This window comes from Bombyx mandarina, chromosome 01 (genome assembly GCF_030267445.1).
Source record: "Bombyx mandarina strain Sakado chromosome 01, ASM3026744v2".
Taxonomy (NCBI): Eukaryota; Metazoa; Arthropoda; class Insecta; order Lepidoptera; family Bombycidae; genus Bombyx; species Bombyx mandarina.
The window spans coordinates 10,138,826-10,155,036 of NC_143208.1; the positions used below are offsets into that span (position 1 = coordinate 10,138,826).

Sequence of the window (16,211 nt, forward strand, 5' to 3'; positions counted from 1 at the left end):
AATATACCACCCATTAGTTTCCTCCGGTTAAGAAGAGAGTCTAGATTAAAGTGGCGAAGTATGTCTCTATAGCTGGGTAGCTTCCTACCCAGATTGTAGTTGTAAGACAAGTTCTATAGAAACCTTTTCTGGACACTTTCCAATCGTTTTTTTTATATCTTGTTACTTCGTAACAAAATTCTAAAATATAAAATTAATACAAAAATAATTACACCCAAACAAACAAAAATATCTAGTTGTTACAATGAATGGGACCCGCGCGCTCTAGTGATAGATTCTTAATGACCAAATTAGGTAATCGTTGGTACCGGAAATCAAATTCTTTCTGGAACATGCGATAAGAAACGCCCACAACGTGGGTGCCTAGAAATTCAAAAACGAAATACAATAGCGAACAACGGATCAACTGCTTGAGAATGATTCCATTTCGCTCGATTCGAGTATTGCTGTCTCAGTACCACGGGTGGTTTCTGGAATATGGACAATAGTTTTGGGACGTGACTTGCTTCGGTTGAGCCGTTCTTTTCATATGTCTATCTCGTCTCATACGAAAGATCGAGAAGTCCGGTAAGTGCGCATCGCCACCACAGGAAGTAGGCCGTTCCGATACAAACTTAAAAAAACGAATTCGCGCTGAAGCAAACAATTTCGACGCCAGAGAGTTCGCTCGACGATTATAAGTGATCCATATTTATGATTATTTGTACTCATCTTAAAAGTAGTACATGCACTCCTACACAGGAATAAACAAGAAAATTAAAAGCGAATTGCATTATTTTTCAACCCCCTTGGTAAGTTTATTATAATTAATTCCAATAAGGTTTGGTTGCTATTTTCTAATTTTTCGTGTCTGGATTGATTCGATTACTATTCAACAAGTAATTTCTTCAACCTTTTAATAGTGTAAAAAATTATTGGCTATATATATACTCGTATATTTTTTAATAGTGGTTTAACAACATAATAAAATGTGACAGCGGGTATCTTAAAATTAGTAAAAAATTACTTTATCGATTTAATCATTCCGATAAGTTTTAAATATGTTTCACCGCCGTATTTTCTGCATTAGAATTCTGTTATTATATTAATTTTGCCTCCACAAAAAACCAGAGGATATAATAAAATGGCCGCGATAATTCCCATTGTGTATTCCGCGCGTGTGTTGTTAACATGGGTGGCTTGTGAGTATCTAAATAGAACTTATTATTCTAAAATATTTATTTTGTTAAAGTTTTTTAAATAACTAGCTGACCCGGCAAACTTCGTAGTGCCTCAATCGATAAATAAAAAACCTAAACTTTTGTATAAAATAAACTTAAAACAAACAAAAGGATTTCGTCTGACGGGGGACACATCAAAGGAAAAACAAAATTGTTATTTTTATTTAATTCCGAATATTTTCATATTTATCTACCTTTTAAACCTTCTCTGGACTTCCACAAATAATTCAAGACCAAAATTAGTCAAATCGGTCCAGACGTACGCGAGTTTTAGCGAGACTAACGAACAGCAATTCATTTTTATATATTATATAGATGAAATTCAATACATACATACTTGAAAATAATAAGCTATTGGTTTTTGTAGTCAATATTATATTAAAAATTGCCACCGAAAAATTGTATGCAATATTTTCCATGTGAAATTATAAACTCGTAGTATTGTAATTTAAATGTTTGCAGTGATACACATCTTAATTTCGTTTAAGTTTTAAAGCCAATTGTATAATAGTAAAGTAATAGAATTTTATACTTAAACTATACTTCCTTGTATTAGTTCATGTTATTATAATGTAACTCAAACACATAGGTGGGATTTATTTACGAGATTAGCGTGATGTTATGATTTCTCGATGTACCGGCGAAATAAATATCAAAATAAGTATCAAATAAATATAAATATAAATATCAATTATTGATAACTACCTGTATTTAGTATAGGTTTAAATGTAATCTTTACTTTTGTACCTCATAGCGTAGTGGAATGGTGATGGTCCGGAATATAAACAGTTGGGGTTTGATTCTGGGTGGGGTAATTATAATTTAAACATTTGATTTTTTTTTAATTATATTTCGTCCGGACCTAATCGTCCACTTCATTCCGCGTAATTTTTTATTGCTTCGCGAAAGATGCCAACGCCCACTCCTGGTCTCACCTAGTGCTTGGGTGTTGGATCTTTCGCGCTTCATGTGTTGATTCGACGCGTTCCAGGAAACTCGGGCTCCTCCGTATGGATAGAAAAGTACGGGCTGCACGTATAGGTATGGGTCGTTGACTATCACGCACCACCTCCGAGTTCCCCGTCAGGCAGCGGAACCTTAATCAGAGAAGAACCCCACGCGTCACGGATCGAAGGGTCCTGAGTTAAGTACCCAGAGCACACAGGTTTTTTGAAGACCAGAGAACTTCCCTGTGCCGCGAATCCGCTCCCCGCGAGTCATCAATAGTGTATTTCTTTTTTATTTATTAAATTAATAAGTTTTTTTTATATATTTAATTAATTAAAACTTTTTTTGTAATAATAATTGTATTTTTGTATTTGATTTAGATTTGTACCCGCCGTCAGGCGGACATAACAATTTCATAATATTACGGTTTTACATAACAATAAAACCGATATTATGTGCCGAGAAGGAAAACATACAGCATTGTATTATGAAGAAGCAGTGTGTACTTAGCTTAAATTCCTTGTCTATGTCCAACCATAGACAGTCAATTTAGTTCCATCTTTAGCCGCTAGGTGCTGCCAGCAAGTATAAAGGAAGCGCAGCCATCTTTGATCTTCATAGTCTTCACCAGGAAGAACTTCCTGCAATGCTGTATGTTTTCCTTCTCGGCACATAATATCGGTTTTATTGTTATGTAAAACCGTAATATTGATGTGCCTTTGGAAAACATACAGCATTGTATTATGAAGACGTGTTTGTTATCTGCTGGTGAAATTATTAAGCACAACGCTATGATGAAATAGGTAAGCTATAATAAAATTATGAAGCGCAATGATAATGTTCATAATTTATATAATTATGAAATCGAAAAAACACAGTTGTTAACTTCCATGTTAATTCAATAATTAAAAAATATTTATAAGTTTGTAATAAACATTTTATCTTGTATATACAAGAAAATGTATAAATTGTATAAATGATGTATATACATCATGTAGGTGTAAATGTTTTGAAAAAAAGAATCGTGAGGATCTTTAGGAAGTTCTATTATTCGGAAATAATTATTGTAAGCGTTTGGATGATTTGCATTTGCCTCTAGAAAGTATTTCGTCTATTGGTTCATTACCAATCCATCTCAGAGGCTACTGCTGATCTACAACTTCTTAGATATGGGTTGATGCCACTACCTCGTAAGGTTGAACGAAGACCAGTTTCCAATTACAGTACGGTATGCCGCTTTTGTGACAACACACATAGTTAGAAAAAAGTCCTTACGAATCTTACTGGGCATGTCTTTAGTTTCATGTTTAGAAAGCACTTATGCAGATTATTGACGAAAATGGATTTTAATTTTAGACCCAATGACTGGTATCAGAAAGATGTTTTTCTCTGTTAAATGTTGAGCAAAGTAAGATCATTAACTCTGCGTCCAGTAGCCAGCAACATGGTTGTTGGTGTCCTTCAAGCTACCTTGAGGCGTGATCTGGTGGTAGCTGGGTTTGAAGAAAACCAATTTAGAACTATTCTCGGATCTCATGTGAATGGGACTATACTTAGTAAAGTTGTAATAAGTAGTTGAATTTTGTTTAGTTATTCCGATGGCTTTTTTAGAATAGCAATTTTTATTAGAGAGCTTGAGAATGTTTGCTGTCCTACATGTATGTTGCCCACAGAAAGTCGACAGCGCTGCTTTATGCAGAAGGATTGTTTTATAGGCAAAATTTTCTTTTTGGAAAAGAAAAAAGAATTTGGCAACATCTGCAGACTTAGGATCAATTTTAAATCTGTAGCACCATATGCACCATCTTCTAGTCGCTGGTAAGTATGCTGGCAAAGTGGATTGACACCAGCTAATTTTAAATAAATCTTCTCCTGTGTAGATCAGTCTATTATTTGTACAACCTCCCCCCCCCCCCTTTCTAAGCTTTCAGGGTTAATGTTTACCCTGTGGAGGAGGCAGGTTTTGGATTTCGTTGAGAGGAGGAATTCTCCATGCTAGTTGCATCCTCTACGGTCTGCTGAAGGTATCCAATCTTGGTCGGCGAATGGGTTTATATCCGGATGACCCCACTTTCGAAAAACTTTTGTGGTCACTTGTGGTAAAAAGTGCCATTTCGCAGGTTGATTTCCTCGTGATAGCCTGTCGGTTACGATGTTGTATCTCCCCGAGAGATTATAAGCTGACAGTTATCTTGAACTTATCGCTTAGGTTTAAAGATCGAAAGGTCAACGCTAGTGAAATACTTTCAGATTCATTTTGATTGTCACTACCATTGCAAATAGCTCTTTTGTGGCTGAGCCGTTTCAGTTGTTGAGCTGACCATAGACAGGACGTTAATATTTTGTCTAATTGTAACCCCTACCCATGTCCGAAGCTTCCGTTGCCAAGAAATGGTTGGTTTTGTGTCTCGGCAATGTTTGACATGTGACTCCGTGTCAGCACTGCATTTGTAACCCCTACACATGTCCGAAGCTTCCGTTGCCAGGAAATGGTTGGTTTTGTGTATCGGCAATGTCTGAGATGGGGCTCCGCGTCAGCGCTGCATTTAATTGTTAACACATGTAGGATGGCCCGTTTTTACGGGGGTGTTTTTTCTTGAAACTTCGCAAGAATTTTCAAGTTCGCAATTTGCAAGTTAGCATAGATTGATGTAATTCCGTCAGAGTTTGAGCTAGGATGTTGTTGAGTGGCCACTTTATTTCTCGCAATTTTCCATCGAATCCCTAAACATGTCATCTCTTGAACCAGTGTACTAATTGATTTTTTGTAAGGCTGACTTGGCAGCCCAAATAATCCAAGAGCTTTACAGCTTATGTGGCCTGAAGACTCAACTTGGACTTCTTTTGATGGACCAGGTGGAATTTGCGTAGGTGGGATAACACTCAACATCCCTTTGCACGCAATGTCTCCGCGACAGAGCATGCTATGCAAGCAAAAAAGGTGTATTTGTCTTCATGGACCAAAAAAGTCGCGTAGGTAGGTTAACATTTGACTTCCCTATGTACGTAAGGTCTTCGCGACCGAGCATGGTATGGGAGCAAAAACGTTTATTTGTTTTGGTGAAACAAGATCAAGTCGTGTAGGTAAGCTAGCACTTTCGATTTTGCACGCAATGCCTCCGCGACCGAGCATGCTACGGAAGCAAAAAGGTTTATTTGTCTTCAAGGACCAAAAAAGTCGCGTAGGTACGTTAACATTTGACTTCCCTATGTACGCAAGGTCTCCGCGACCGAGCATGCTATGGGAACAAAAACGTTTATTTGTCTTGGTGAAACAAGATTAAGTCGTGTAGGTAAGCTAGCACTCGACTTTGCACGCAATATCTCCGCGACCGAGCGACCGAGCACCCTATATAATGGAAATTGACATGCCAGCCCAGATAATCCAAAAGCTTCACAGCTTCTGCAGCCTGAAGTTTCAACTTGGATTTGTTTTGGTCGACCAAAAGGAAGTCGTCTAGGTAGACTAGCACTCGAGTTCCTTTTGCACGCAAGGTCTCTGCGACCCAGCATGTTATGGAAGCAAAAAAGGTTAATCCAAAAGCTTCACAGCTTCTGCAGCCTGAAGTTTCAACTTGGATTTGTCTTGGTCGACCAAAAGGAAGTCGTCTAGGTAGACACTAGCACTCGAGTTCCCTTTGCACGCAAGGTCTCTGCGACCCGCATGTTATAGAAGCAAAAAAGGTGTGGCTCTGAAGCCAGACCGAAGGGTAGGCATGTCATTTCATACTAACTCATAAGAAGGTACCGATTCCTTCCTGAAGGTACTGATACTGGTACCTTGGTACTGATCCTCAAGAAGTATCGACGAAATTTTGCGACTGATACTAGAAAAATATTCCTGAGAAATGTTTAATTCTATCATCCAGTCCCCTGGGTGGAGAAAGTTTGGTACCGAGGTGTCCGAAAACAGTTACGTGTTTTATCTTTACGACCTTGTTCAACTCTCGAAGATCGAAAATTGGACGCATTGATCCGTCGCTTTTCTTACGCAGAATTTTTTTTTTTTTTTTGTTTTTCTTTTTTTTTTTTTTTCTTTTGGTATTTGGTAACCATACATGGTTTTCAAATTATTACAATTTTGGTGGCACTCAGTGCCTCCCGTCGGTGTCTTCAATTGCCCCCCTCTGGATTGTGCCAGATGTTACGGACTATGATTGTTTATAATGTTTGGCTTGCCTTTTGTACGAGGTCGTGACAAATAGGATTGTAGCCCTCCGAGGGACTGAATAGATTTCAATTTAGTATTATCAAACAAAAGATTCCTCAATGAGTAGTGCGTTGGCAACAGGATACTTTGTTAGAGACCACGGAAATTAAACTTTGACGTCTTATTTCTATCCATACAGCCCTTTTTTCCGTATACAATTTAAAACGCTTTTACGGGTAACTTGTACGACGGAGACGATTTGCCAAAGTTTTCAGTAATTATGTTACAAAGATTATTAGTTTAAATCTGTTGTGTTTTTGTCAAAATTTCCGTATTGACGAGATCAATTTGTTTACAACAATTTTCGTTACATTCAATTGTTACACACAGTTGATGCATTATTAGATTTACAACGTCACTGACCTGGTGGGATAACGAGCCGATTTGAAGATCGACCGTTACCTTTGAATCCCGTCGTTTCTTACGCAGAGACTCCTTTTGTTCTTTTTCGCTTGACGAGCTGTTCGAACGCAAGGCGTCTCCATCGCGTCTCGCCTGGACATCTTCCCTCTCGGAAATTATGGAGCTTGACTCAACATCACCTCCAACAGATGACGCGTGATTCATGGCGTCCGATGATAGGATTGGTAAATAATACTCGTAATGATTGCAAAATAACACTCATAGAAACACAAAATAAATATTTTTTGCAATTAATAAGAAGTCGAATAAATATTTGTGGATTTGCGACTTCACAGTACGAAAGTACACAACGCTATGAAGATCAAAGATGGCTGCGCTTCCTTTATACTTGCTGGCAGCACCTAGCGGCTAAAGATGGAACTAAATTGACTGTCTATGGTTGGACATAGACAAGGAATTTAAGCTAAGTACACACTGCTTCTTCATAATACAATGCTGTATGTTTTCCAAAGGCACATCAATAAGGATTCCACACAATGCAGCATTATTCTAAGGTACTGCGTACGAGAGCATTATAAATTGAAAGCATTATAGGTTGTGAAATTAACAACAAATTTCGATTTTCCGAATAAAATATAAATTAATAAATAAATAAAAGTTTATGCCAATTAAATCTAAATATCCCTATATTATTATGTGTAAGTCATAAGAATCAAGTGAATGCCCCTGGACAAATACTCTGAACAAATATTAATATATTTATGTATTTTTCTGCTTCTTCACTTAGACATCTTTGTCCACTTGAGATTTCATTGTTCTTGTTACAACTTGTAAAATCCGACTTCCTTGTATTAAATTGCTTAGCTATTTGAACTAAAGGCTTATTCCCAATTTCGTAGGCTTTTGTTGCTGTTTTTAATACTATGGGATATATCAATTTTGATACGTACACGCGAAGCATATTAAAAAATAGAAAATAACACGTAAGTGATAATATAAATATTTGCCAAACAATAAAATAAAATTGAATTAATAATTAAGTAAAAGTTCTAGATAAAAACATCATGAATAAACCAGATTCTTACCAACACATTTAAATAAGATTGTTGCAACTACATAGACAACCCTAGTAAACCTGTATCTATTTATACTTAACTCGTTCCCATTCAACGTATTCTTATCCCAATTGACTCCTTTATCGTTGTTGTTTGTACCTGAGACGTCCTTATTCACACCAAAACAACAGATTTTAACATGTATTTCTATATTATCAAAAACATTATAACCAATAGCAACTGAGACTTACCTTTAATATATACGATGGCCCAAACACTTTATAACGTTTATAAATCACAGTCGTCTTCTATTGTTATCAAATAAATAAAAGAGCAAAGTATCTAGCACTAAAATTATTACCACCACAAGAAGGTTATTTGAAATGCGATTTTTTTAATGTTAGCTGTTATTGTCATCCATATTCAGAGTTGCTTTGTGAACTTTCAACATTCTACGATTACACTACTAAAAATTGAAGATTTTACAACGATTAAAAAACTAATATTAAGCGTCGAAAGATTTCCTGGTTTTTCCCCGTTCACCTCTCAATCCCTAATCACCCCTATTTTTCGGTAGCTACTATATTTCGTACCTATCTGAGGCTTTTGGCGTATTTTTTACTATAAGTAACAACAGATGTCGCTATTTGTAAATTTGAAGCTTTCACTACACTTTATAGAGTGGCTTTGTTGCGAGATTTGTCACAATAGGGTTTCATCCACATTCAGTTAATCCTACACTGATATGTAGCTAAATTACTTTAAAAATTAAACTGATTATTAGTGATTGGTAGTTAGCGTTCGTCTGAGTAAAATCGAATAGGTATCCAAATGCCCAACGTGAGAGCATTGTGGCAGAACGTGACAGAGTGATCTGTTGAAGGTTTCAGAGGGCACAATTCATTTAATTAGAAATTCTTGGTTTTAATTTTTAAATAAATTGATTGTGTAATCCTGCATTAAAAATAAATCTTGTACGCTACTGCTATGTGTTTTCCTTTCACAAACTTGTCCATGACATATATGTATTGTATTTAAGCTGTTTATTAAATTATATTTCGAGCTGTTTAAATGGACGTATCTGTTAATTTATGCTATAATTACCTATTACATTATTGAAATGTTTCATTATTGACAATAGCTAACCGAAGCTCAGAATTTTGGGACTGAATGCGGAAATTGCAATTTTTAACATCAGACAAAATAAATATGCAAAACTTCTGTATTTATATCTACCTAGTCAGGTCATAAATTCTGTCACATGTTTAATGTAAAATAATTGAAACAAGTTTATTCATTATGTAACCATTCATATACCAAAATGAATTTAACAAAACATAGATTCTTATGACATTAAAGTTTATTCAAAATGACCTCCGTGATTTTGAATACAGGCCTTCAATCTGCGCGGCCAGTCGTCTATCGCAGCACGAACGAGGTCCATATCAATATCGGCGGCTGCCTTAATCAAGGATGTCTTGAGTGACTCCAAATTGGGATGAGGCTTTGAGCACGCCTTTTCCTCCAAGTGTTGCCACATCTTGTAATCTAGCGGATTCAAATCTGGACTGGAGGAGGGCCAGTCTTCGTGCCGGATGAAGTCGATTTCACGCGCCGCCAGCCAGTCTTGTGTGCTCTTCGCTCTATGAGCTGGCGCCGAATCTTGTTGGAATACCCAATGCCTGTTATTGAACATGGTATGAGAAACAGGTTCCACAAGGTTCGTCAGGACTGTATTTTGATACACAACTGCATTCGTTTTTACACCTTTCTCACAAAAATGGACCTCTGTTAAGCCCCAATAAGAAACTCCCAACCATACCATGAGCGAGGATGGAAAATGACCTCGTTGGACACGCGGAATACGGTTGCTCGCTTCTTCACTACTGTGTGCGTACACCTTATCATTTTGTTTGTTGTAGCTCTCTTCTACGGCAAAAATTTTTACATCCGAAAAAATAATTTCCCGATATTTTCCCGCGTACCGCTTCAACAAAGCGCGGCATCTCTTCAGTCTCAGATCCATTAGACAAGCATTCAAACGATGTCCTGTTTTTCTTCGATATGCCCTTATATATAGTATAGTCTTAGTCTTATAGTCTTCATTTAACACCCTTTTCACCGTGGTTCTGCTTAACCCCATCTGAAGGGCCAACAGTTTCTGCTTACGTTTGGGATTTCTTTGAATTCGCGCCTTCACAGCTTTTATCACTGCTGGAGTCCTAACAGACCGAGGGCGACCACTTCTTGACCTGTCATCTACACTAGAGTCTTCATTGTATCGTTTAATGGTACGATAAACGAATCTTTTGGTTATATTCAAATTTTTCAGTATGTTAAAAATTTGAATTGGCGCGTAACTGCAACGATGCAACGCAATAACTGCAACACGGTCTTCTTTAAGCGTCCACTCCATATTAAAAAATGAGTAAAATTGTAAAAGTATACATTTTTATTTTCATGAACAATTCGAAATTCGAATTCAATAAACTTTTTTGTGGCCAGCATTCTAAAAGAAAAGTCTTTACTGTGTGACAATACTTATGACCTGACTAGTTATAATTAAAACTACTTTCACGACTGTGGCGCTTCTGACCACGAAAACTGGAAAGTATTCGGAAGGCCGGAAATTCTTAAATGAAAATATATTAATAAACACGAGATCAAACCATAATATATGTTTTTCTGAGTTAATTAAGTGTATACATTTCTTTAAAAATGTTTACAAACACAAGAAAATCGATCGGAAAAATAGGTAGCTTGAAATCTTCATTTTCTGTTCATAGTTTTTCCACTGCATCCTCTTTCCATTTTCTAATTCTTACGCAGCCATTCTCTCAATTGCGAAGATTTACCAGCGTTATATAATCAACATGTATTCCTTTTTGGAAACGATCGTTCTGTATCTTGCATTAGGGGCATTACTTACCTACTTTTGTTAAAGACAAGTAGGAGTTTTTAAATAGTAATTTTTTCCTCATAGTGTGTTATTTTTACTATTGATATTTATTATTCTTAAATTAGTCATGAACTGTGTAAAGCTAAAGGTGAGGGTGGGATGGCAGTTCTCATTCATTTGTGATTTCAATTGAAATTCATTATTAAAATGTTCAATGTTCAACTCTCAAAGTATCCAGTGTAGTTTTGTATTATTTATAACTGCGCTACTGGAAGCATACCATCAATGATCGGCCCGCGGACATCCGCTGATGGACATAGCTTATGTACGAGACAAGAAACTCGGATTCAAATTATCAATTACATTTAATAAAGATGCAGTACATATCCGACCGCTAACAAACTCTGACTCTATATTACAGTTGTGTTGGTCACTAACGGCTAGATCAACGAGGTGATTAAAACCATTAGATGACGAGAGCGAGCTCATGAACACACCATGCTGCTGTCCATCCTGATAGAACAGAATTTGTTTTAAAATAAGTAAAGAGATTTTTGTTATTCAAAGTTTATAATCACTACCAACTAAACTAGTAGGCGTTGTTTTGCTCTAAAGCGCACTAAAATCTTCCCTATTCAGCCGCGAGCTATGTATTTTGGTTGGAAGAGTGTCTTTCCGTCTACCCATTTACACCTAAAAAGAAAGGGAGGTAATTAGGTAAAGTTACTAATACCAGAATACATAGATACCCGAATATCAAATAATGACTGTTTCGTTTTCGCTTCGAGCTAAGTTTTCTTCTTTTGAAAATATTCTTTCCTTGATAATAGGTAAACGTGGCCGGCGCATTTATCTATGTAAATATGTATACAGAAATAATGACGCACGTTATATTTTCTTAGAATAAATACTTTCTCGTACTTAAACGTCGATTGTAGTCGATTTGTCCGTTGACCAATTGGTCCGTTGATACATGAAATAACGGACACACTGTTGCATTTATTAAGTTATGTATACCTACGTGGCGTTGCCCGGGTTAAGTCATTTACCATGATACTAAATCTCCTATGTGTTGATTAACAGACTAAGATTTTAATCCAAATCCGTCAAACCATTTTTGGGTGATTAAGTAAGACGCATCGAAATAAATTCATCATCAGGCTGTATCTCTTCATTGTCGAATGCAGGCTTCTCTCAAAGTCCACCACAACGAACGGTCCGCTATCCGCAAATATTCTTTTCTACGAGCCAGGGAGACGTCCAACGCTGCACTTAACGCTACGTGGTCTCCAGTCCAGGACGCGCCTGCTCGATCGGCCATCAGTGTGCTTAGTGCGAGTTTTTAACGTTTGTCGATAGCGTAAAAGTTAGCTCATATTTGTATGGAATGGGATTGTTTGCCTACGTTTGCCGTTAGGGGCGCTGTTCCAACTGCATACAAAATTGTGTTAACTTTTACGCTATCGAGAACGTTAAAAAACTCGCACTAAGCACACAGTTCTGCGACACGTACGCCCAGCCCATGCAACTTCAACTTCCTAATCTTAAGGCTATATCGGTTACTTTAGTATTTCGACACATTTACAATATTAGTATAGATAAATGTGTTTCTAACGATTAGATATTTGCACATACATACAAGCACTATGTCAATTTATCTCTTATTTTCTGAACCTTGGTTATTAGAATTTTCGGGAGAAACTTAAATATATTTAATGATCGATAATGAGATCAAAGTTCCACTTGAGCAATTAACATTGAATAACAAATCTTGTGTAAAAATGATAACAATATCGAAAGATACGTTTTTTTTTAAATAATAAATAATGGGTAATTTAATGAAAAAAACGAAGAAGTTATCAATCCTATGTCAACTCATTAGATAATAATTAAGAACAATGATTAATGAACTACGTAAATTACATCAATTGACTAACTTTTGAAAATTCTTAATCTACGTATTAAAATAGATGCCGTCATTTTTTGGTATTTTTGAATTAGTTTATCGTAATCTGATCCAGATCCTCCAGAATCTGATTCGAAGAGTCGAATGAGTCATTCATTTGGAGAAAAATGCTAATGTAAAGCTCAGAAATAAATTTCGTTGTTTGCATATTGTATTGCAAACAAGCTGTTACCTACGGTTTCACACGCGTGGTCAATAAAAAGTGTACTTTTTAAAAGTGACACTCTACCAAAAAATATTTCACAAGTTACTTCATTTCGAAGTGGAATCAGAGTTCGCTTCTGTTTCGTCGTTACAATAATACATACAATAACATCATACTATTATAGAGAAGGATATTTCATTCTGTAATAGAAACAAATTCAAAATGGTATGTTTAATTATTGGTCTATTTTGGTATATATTGGTACTGGTCTATTTTCGATGAAATATTTTATTAAACAATATCGAACAGTTACTGGAAGGTATAGAAGAATAAAGTTACTGAATTCAGACTTCTACTTTTACTGGTGTTATAACGCTATAATATTACATTATTATTATTTTGGTAGGTCTTGAACAGCTATGTGGTATGACCAAGATTTCCCCGTAAAAGGTTCAACGAATAAACTAAAATAAACAAACAAAAGTTTTCGCAATTATAATTACACAATAATGCAGCTCATAACTTCGCTATAATGCAGGTGCACATGTCGGAAAATTGTGTACAAGTAGAACAATATAAATAAATTGGTACCTATGATTACCTATACGTAATTACTGCATGCTTATTGATTAAAACAACAAATGAATACTATAGAACATTTTAATCTGTACTGTTTACTGTTATCAATTTCGTAATCTACTTTTATCCTTCTAAGGAATTTAGAGATAGTGACAATTAATTCAGAGGGGGCCTTCTAGGATTTCGTACGTTACTGACCAAAAAATGTTTGAATATAATATGTTTCCTGAAAAGACAAATACATAATACCTCTTTTTTATCGTTTAATATTTAAGTTGCTCATATTTCATAGTCGTCATTCAATTATCTGTCAATTGATTTTTCTTCTGCGTATGTTTTGTCGAAAATTATTATGAAACTTGTAAAACGCATTGATGACGCTGAATGACTGGACCTTCTTAACATCATTATCGAGTTTATCATATCTATTAACGGTTCCGAGCGACGAATAGTTATTTGTTCCCATAACGTTCACGTGCTAACCATTTGGTCACAATCTAGGTTCAAAAATGTTGCAAATAATATTACAAAGCAATGTAATGAAAATCTGAACCCTTCTAATAATACTAGACCTGATTTTTATACAGCAATCTAACATTCTCGGGGCACTGATAGGGTACCTATGTAGCTTCTGAGTCTATCTAACATAAATGTACCATTTAGATATATTAAGATTTTAAAGCCCACTGAGTTTCTCGCCAGATCTTCTCAGTGGGTCGCGTATCCGATCCGGTGGTAGATTCTGCGAATCACTGCTCTTGCTAGGGTCAGTGTTAGCAACACTCCGGTTTGAGCCCCGTGAGATCACGTACATGTTAGGGCGAAGCTAAAATAGCCTCTCAAAGCTATCAGCATAGGTAGAAAAAAAAAAAGATTTTAAAATAGGTTTTTACTGTCGTTTGGTATTGCTATTGATAACATGCACCGAGCAGAATCTATCACTTATTGCCGTCGTGCGCTGTTCTACAGAGTACCTGCATCTAATCTTATTTTGAGTTTGTATAGGTATTATTAAACTGGATGAGAGAAGCTAAATACCAATTTCAATGAAGCGTATTGGAAGACGCCGGTTCGAGCAGCGGATGAAGGTCGGATGTTTATTCCTTGAGTAATTATGGTAGTGCTTATTGTAAGCATACACGGATTGGTATCACCGTCCTGGGCATTTCTAGGGCGCTTCTACTACTGTGTTCCCGTCTGATGTACCTAATGGGTAGCGGTTAATTCAATTAGCCATTCGAATTTCGGCCTAATGTCACAAAATAGATGTTGGATTTCACATTGTTAACGAACTTTCAGATTTGATTATAAAGAAAGAAGTTGGAAAGTTGAGATATAAAAATTAGTATTTGTTCTCATATGTGTGTTTTTGTGAGCACTGTTATGATGTTGGGTGCGTAAGTAATTTCTCTTGGACATTTTAATTGAAATTTATATTTATTTTATAAATATGAGCTATATCTGTCATGACAATATGTGAAATTTGGGAATTTTCAGGTGCCTTATGTGGTATTGTAGATACGTAATAACAAGTAGACCTTGTTTCTCAAATAAGTACATCAAAGAATCCAATCCAGAAATCAATCAACGGAGATTAGCGTACACAAACGCACTAAATAATATTCATTCATCAAAAATTTTATCTTTAGATAATTTGAGTCACTGATTATATTTTCAGTGTAATTTTGATATGGGGACTGTATAGACACAATGACATGTGAATATCACATCGAGTCAGTCGTTTAATGGTGTTCAAGAACTACTAGTTCATGAATGACGTCATGACTTGATAATAACTATGGTATTTGTTAGATAAATAATATTCAAAGATTAACTATTATGCTACCTAGGCTGTACTAAAAGTATCGGGAATGGAATATTTCCACTGTTCCTGTCATATTAAAATCTTTTTAATTGGAAACTCCTTGGTTTTAAAAATCGAATACCATTTATTTATTTAAAAAAAGATTCTCGGTCTTGTCACGAGGTTTTGTCAAACTTGTTTAGTCGTTGAGAAAATGGAATTGACTCGAGAAAATTCAAGAGCGATGATTTATTATGACTTTCGAAGTAGTTTAACACAAAAACAGTGTGTTGAGCGGATGATTTCTGCATTTGGTGATGAAGCCCCATCCAAAACCACAATTTATCGCTGGTTTGCTGAGTTTCAACGTGGACGTGTCAAGCTCAGTGATGATCCCCGTCAAGGTCGTCCAAAAACTGCAGTCACCCAAGAAAAGGTTGATGCTGTGCGTAAGCTGATTGAGGAAGATCGACATGTGACATACCGCGAAATTCAGGCGACTTTAGACGTTGGCATGAGTCAAATACAAATAATCTTGCATGAACAATTAGGTGTAAAAAAGTTGTTTTCCCGATGGATACCCCATTCGCTCTGTGAAGAGCAAAAAGCGGCTCGCGTTACTTGGTGCATCAGAACTCTCGAAAGATTCCACGCAGGATCCTCAAATGCTGTATACAACATTGTATCAGGTGACGAATCCTGGATATACGCGTACGAACCCGAAACAAAAAACCAGTCACGAGTTTGGGTGTTCGAAAATGAGTTAAAGCCAACAAAAATTGTTCGTTCACGGAGTGTTGCAAAAAAATTTGTGGCCACGTTTGTCTCCAAAACCGGCCATGTTACGACTATTCCTCTTGAGGGACAAAGAACGGTTAATGCAGAATAGTATGCTAGCATTTGTTTGCCACAGGTCGTTTCTGAACTCCGTAAAGAGAACTGCAACCGCCGCATCATCCTCCATCACGACAATGCGAGTTCTCACACCGCGCACAGAACAAAAGTCGCTGTCAACAGTACAA

The 16,211-nt window shown here is 36.3% G+C and overlaps 1 long non-coding RNA gene across 1 annotated transcript; it reads left to right on the forward strand.

Moving 5' to 3' along the window:
• Window positions 1-7,091, forward strand: LOC149503538 (uncharacterized). The gene is made up of 3 exons (XR_016323526.1): window positions 1-791; window positions 2,212-2,971; window positions 3,842-7,091. It is a non-coding gene; the product is annotated as an uncharacterized LOC149503538 (long non-coding RNA).
• The last annotated feature ends 9,120 nt before the right edge of the window (window positions 7,092-16,211 follow it).